Genomic DNA, 6,662 nt, shown 5'->3' with positions numbered 1-6,662 from the left:
TAATCTCACTCAGACAGTCATAATTTTGAGCTGTTTGGTGTCAGGGCGACAGTGACATTTGCCAGGTTTTTAGAGCAATGTAAAAGAACATATTAAAGCTTTGGTTAGTCTATGTATCTCCCTAATCCTGATCCACTTCTGTCTCTCTCAAGGATTAAAAACCATCCTGAGCTTTCTCTCTCTTCAGGGAGGTCCTATGCTTCATCCCCGTGACACAAAATCCAGTTTATTATTGAGCAGACTGCCCCAGACTGAATGGGCCAGCTCCTCAGCTATTGGAAATCACTCAGCTCCAGTGAAAACAATGGAGCTCTGTCAGTTTACACTAGAGAGGTGCATGTCTCATTACAGCTTCACTGAGCATCGGGGGAGGATTCTGCAAGAAAATACACAGGGTCTCAGGGGAAGGATCCCTAGTTTTCACTTGGGAGCCCATCCCATCCCCCTAATACCAGATGAGTGGCTTGGGAAGTCAGATTTTGGGCAGGAGGCCTGAAATCAGCTGCATCTGCAATAGCAAAAGACATCATAGGAAAGTGTTAAACTAAGCTTCCGCCATTCTATTATCGAAAAGAAAAGAATCAAAAAGGAGATAATCCTTGTTTAAATATCACAAGCGGCAGCTGAGTCAGTGGGAGCTTTAGGCTGGAAATGTCAGGGAGGAATTTAGATTTTCGAAGCAGTTGCTAGCCTGCAATTATCATAAGTCACTTATGACGACCCCTTGACCTTCATTGCCCCCACCTGCACATCCATAGCAGTGGGAAGAGGAAGTGGAGACAAAACACATGGCCCGAGCAGTGGGAGATAAGGCAAATTGAACAGGATCCCAGTTTAGGTACAAGACAATTCCCTTCAGGCTACAGCAAGGTTTGTGCGTGTGTGTGTGTGTGCGTGTGAGATGGACAGAGAAAAAGATGGGGGCGGAATCACAAAGAAGGCAGGAGAATAGGGGAAGAAAAGAGAGAGAAATGGAGGCAGGGAAGAAGAGAAAGCAAGAAAGTGGGAAAGAGATGGCAGATGAGGGAGATCATGGGCTAACTCCAGGTAAAGGAGGGATGGATTAGCAGAGATGCTTTCAGCATCTGATTGCTTTTAGAGCTATTTTGAAGGTGGGGGTTGAGGGAAAGGAAGAAAGTTCCAACAAAGTCAATTTTTCTTCTGCATTGTCTCCTTCTCTGGTTCTCCTAATATCCTTCTCTGACAACCCAGCCACTCTCAGACTGCAATTTAGCATGGTACTATATTAAGTAGGCGGAACTATCTCTACTAACTCCTCTTGCTGGAGGTTGGGGTGTCAACAGGGATGGGCAGCCTTGAGAACATATCCTTGGAGGGCTGGGGTTGATTGTCACCAAATCAAACTCCCAAGGCCAGCTCTCAGCAAGACGATAAGACATCGTTTGGCACTGTGAGGAAGATATTTAGTTACTACCTGGGCTCTTTTCACTCCTGGGCATAGCTAGCTGGTACCCAGCTGAATGAGTCATTTAAGGGTAGTGGTCTTCTTGTGTTAAGACCTCAGAGATGGTTCCTGCTTGGTGGTTTTGTAGCAATGGGGCACACATATTGGATCATCAAACTACATTGCCTAGTCACTTTGAAATAGCCCTAAAGTGCAGTCACCCCAAAAACTTCCTATAAGGCACCATGGAGAATTCAGGGAACTAATAACTGAAAACAAAGTCCCACTTCAATGGCCACCCAAATCATCCTTTGCTTTATTTTTATTTGTCTGCATTTTTGGGGAGAGTCTCTCTTTTTAAAGAGGTACCTTTCTTTTGGAATTGAGTGATAATGGGCCCCGATCTTGATCTTGCTTCCACTGGTTTTACACAGGGGAATCTCTGGCCACTTCAATGGAGTTACTCCTATTTTGCATCAGTGCGGATGAGACCAGAATCGGGCCCCATTTTTGCCTAAGGCTCCCAGGTAGGTTTTGGGGACAGCTGAGATTGAAAGGGGAGGGAGGAACATTAAATCATAGTGAGTTCTGGAGAATGTTTTGTACAAACGCGCCTTCGTACTTCTAAAAGACCCTGATGGCTGAGCCATCGCACATGCCACAAGACAGGAAGTATTTTAAAATATAGGTTGTTGGTGTACCTCTGGATTTTGTAACTGCATTACATGTGGCCATGTTCCTAGTTCTACAGCTTCCTTGGACCTGCTGGTATATCCATTCTGTTTCTACACTGACTCATTCCTAGATTGGACAAAGTACTGGAGAGTCATGGATTTTGAGGCCAGAAAGAACTATTACATCAGTCAGTCTGACCCTCTGCATAAAACGCAGCATAGAATTTTGTCCTGTTACTCCCATACTGAGCCCAGTAATTTAAGTTATAACTCCCAGAAAGGCATTCAACCTTGATTTGAAGACTTCAAGAAACAGGGATCCCCACACTTGCCTTGGTGGCTTGTTCCAATGGTTAATCAATCTCACTATTAAACATTTGTGTCTTATTTCTAATCTGAATTTGTCTGGCTTTAACTACCAGCCATTGGTTCTTGTTAATGCCTTTCTCTGTTCGTAGAGGGAACACTCCTGTAACAGCAAAGGTTATGGAACATATAACCTAGTCAGAGTCAGATTCACCATTGTGTTACTCCAATTTTACATTGATATAAGTCCACTGAAATCAACCATGATACACCAGTGTAAAACTGCAGTAATGCAATGGCAAACCATGTCCAAGTCTTTTTGGTCCTTAATGCCCAGAAACTTGGATCAGAAAATCGCTTTTGATATATCCCGAAGGCACAAAAAGTGGGCCCAAAATGTGGAGTAAAAACAAACTATCCCTAACCCTGAGTGGGTTGAACGAGGCTTGTCACTGGTCAACATATTGTGTTCCTCTTTATCTGTAAAAAGAGGGACATAATGTTTTCTCATGCTCTTTCCCTTTTATTTAACTCATGAAAATAACTCATGATTCAGCTGGTGTGAATCAATGTAGCTTGCATGGACTTCATTGTGAAATACCGTTGGCAAATTCTGATTCAGAATTAGTTGAGTCTACATAATAAATCTCATCCATTCAATGCTGTATGTAAAATATCTTTCTATTACCATACAAATAAGCATCTGTATGAAATCAATATGGTGCTATTTCCATATGATCTGGGACTCCTAGCATAGCCCTTGATCCTAAAATTATATCAGACCTTTTGTTTGACAGATGGATCATTTTCATTCTCTGACGCCTGAGGAGAGATCTACCAAAGCGGGTAAGAAGTGGGTTATTTTCTGTGCACTCAGTAGTACTGAGCTGCACTTTACTGTCATCTGTTCCTATTGTCTTCTTGGCTGACATGGAGCTGCTGCTGTTCAAAAAAAAATGAGGAAAAGGGGTGGAAGGATTGAGGGGGAGGGAACATATATATTTAACAGAAATTACATGTTACTGACAAGGGAGAACATTCAGCAAACACTGCCTGTGATGGAAACCCATGACTTTCTCTGTGGTTGCCACTTTCCATTTGCATCTGCAGTCAGATCCCAAAATGAGTTGCTGGGAAGCTCTGAGGGAAAGGGCATTTATAAGTGAAGGGGTGAAAAACCTGGCCCCTTTGAAGTGCATAGGATTTTGGCATCAACTTCGATGGGGCAAGGATTTTGCCCAAAATCATTTGCTGTAAATAGTGAAAGTCTTCTGATCATTCCAAAGGGAGACGGAAACTGGTTTGTGAGCTTTGATACTGGCTTTCCACTCCCCCTTCTGTTGCTGGCACGAATTATATAAATTATTTCCTGCTATAGAAGGCTCAGAAACAGCGGACAAGGGTAAAACTTTCAAAAGTGCCTAAATGATTTAGGTGCCTGCACCCCCTTTTCAAAAGTGACTTATGCACTAAGTATGAGAGCCTAAGTCTCATTGAAAGACAATGATTTTTCAGAGGGTGCGTGCTCAGCACTTTCTGAAAATCAGGCCCCTCTAAGGTGTCACACGCTGGGTGCCCAAACTCACTTGTCATTTTTGGAAATCTTAGCCACTGCTTTGTATCAAAAACGACTCGTTTTCTCCAGACACAAATACATAGTCCATGTCGTGTAAAGTTTGCCACACCTGGTGGGCCCTGAGGGGTTCCTGTGCAGAGAGAAACTCCCTGCTTTCCTTAAATGTACTGTTCATTGCATCATCCATTCTTGCGCTTTGGCCTACCCTGAGGAGAAGTGTTGGAAACTCAGTCTACTCTAGTTTCAGCCCAGAGCTGCATTCACATTTAGCACATAAAGAATTACTTTACCCCTTTTTGAAACTCCACTGCAGCACGTTCAGTTTATGCCTGGTAGCAGGTAAGAACCTCTCAACTTTTCCTTTTTATCTATAGGGGGAGCCAGAGAGCTTAATATGCTAATAAATCTGGCAGCATGTAGGTACACACACTCAAATTTCACCTATAGATGGGGCCAGAGAGCATCTGTTCCCTGCAAACCTCCTAGTTCTGAGGCTTACAGCTGGGATAGATGAAAAATAAAGTGGTCATTTTTTTTTGCTTGTACACAGTATTAGGGGACAGTCTGCTGGGAATGCCACAGGGAAAAAGAGTCCTTTCCCAGATTCTTGCAAATTACAGGAAAGCAGAATCCAGCACTGCTCTGGCCCCTCAGTTGTCCAGGTGGAGTTCTCCAGTCTTCCTGCCTGATGCAGGGAATATTTTCTAGGTTATACCCTTCATTTGAATTTGCTCTGTGGGAAATGGGGATATCTTAAAATAGGCACCAGGATGGCATTTACGGTGGGAGGGGTAGAAGCGAGAGCACCAATATAATTGTCCATGATCTCTGTCAAAATACAGCTGGTGATGGTCCTGTCTGGTGAATGACTAACTAATAAGATCTGAATGTCTCTCTCTTATTGCTTTTCACATGTGTAATTTGTCAGAGACTTGTCAAATGCTACAAAGGATGGGTTGGAGGCGTGGTATATGCCCTGTAGACATAGGGTGACCAGATATCAACTGTGAAAAAAAGGGACACAGGGTGGGGGTAATAGGCACCTATATGAGAAAAAGTCCCAAAAAACGGGACTGTCCCTATAAAAACGGGACATCTGGTCACCATATGTAAACACAGTGTGAGCGACAGGGCAGGAGCCTTCATCTGCAGTAGGACAGGACTCAAGAAGGATAAGCCAGTCAAAGAAGATAGTTGAGCAGAGAGAGCCTTTTGGTGCCCATGAAGGTGATACACTAAACTAAAATTACCAAAGAACCAGCTACATGAAGAGGAGATATTTAGGCATCTCGGAAATAGATCTGCAAATGCACCTTAATCCTAACTTGCGAAATACCCTACTGGACCTGTCCTTAGGCCCATAGGCATTTCTACCATTGCACCTCTAACCAAACTTGTTACATACTCCCCTGTTCCAGTGCATCAGCAGCAGCAGCAATGCCTTCCCAGTGCATCAAAATCCCAGTTCACAATACCCCTTTCAAGACTTGATTTGCAGTTCAGGCCTGAAGTGCATGAGACGTACTGGGTTGGAACCTAGATTAGAACAGATGGGGATGTAGCACGATAGAGTGGAGATGCATTTGCAAAGCACTGTGAGGATGAACTACTTTTGAGTTTGTCTCCTTTTCATGACCAAGAGGATTTGCCCCTAGATAGAAGCTTTGTGGAAGGAGAATCCAGCCAAATACTAAAGTGCTTATATTGCTCTCTTCATTTACAAAGCTCTGTAGAGACATTAACCAATTATTCCTTACAATAGCACTGAGAAGTAAGAAGCCATGAAAACTATTAACGTAATCTACAGAGGGGAATATTAAGGCAGAGAGTTATATGACTGGCTCAAGGCCCCATAGTGAGCCAGTAGAAAGGCAGCCCCATGTTTGCTCCACTTGTTCATGTAGCTGCTCTGTAGATGTAATCAGCCCTGGACAATTGATTTTTTTTTAAATTTCAGATTGCTTCTGATGTTTTGCCCTCTCAGCTTTTGGTATAAGGATAACCGTGTAACTTTTTTTTTTTTTTTTTTACAGTTGAGAGATAGTATTGCCAACTCCAAATGTTTAAAAATCCTGAGTCAAGCTACCCAAATTCATCAGCTAGGCTTAAAAATCACAAGAAGGAAAAATAAAATAACAATAATAATTTGGGCTCTTCATATTTGCCCTCTGGTTTCCTTTTGGTTACACTTGGATCACATTTTCAGGCTTTGCTCCACAGCCATTAGGGCTAGAAACTTGAAAGCTGAGGTTCTCATGCAATCACCTGACTCCTGGAGCTTACAGTAAAACATTAGCTATCATGACACTCATCTTAGAATCACAGAGGGGCTGACCTCTAGAAGGGGAAGTAAGAGGTGCATAGGCCTTGTGCGGACTCTACACAGGGTTGAATTTTACTCTGTCTAAAATATCTGCTGTCCTTAGTTGATTCTGATTCGTCACCTGTGTCGAATTTGGTGCTCATGGATGTGTGTTTTTTGTTAATGGCTCCTATGAGGTGGACTATCACAGGACACTGGAAGGCAGCAGAGAGGATTGATGGAAATATGGGCAAACCTCGTGACCTCTCCAAAGATCTCACAGCATTCGGATGTAACCGGGGAGCAGAACTATCTCCTCTGCTATTTATTTAATTTATTTGTTTATTTGCTGTATCAATGTCCTTACAAGTGACATTTTGGGGAAATATCTACATTGGC

The sequence above is a fragment of the Natator depressus genome, chromosome 6, assembly GCF_965152275.1.
Source record: "Natator depressus isolate rNatDep1 chromosome 6, rNatDep2.hap1, whole genome shotgun sequence".
Taxonomy (NCBI): domain Eukaryota; kingdom Metazoa; phylum Chordata; order Testudines; family Cheloniidae; genus Natator; species Natator depressus.
Note: the sequence above shows the minus strand (reverse complement) of the source record.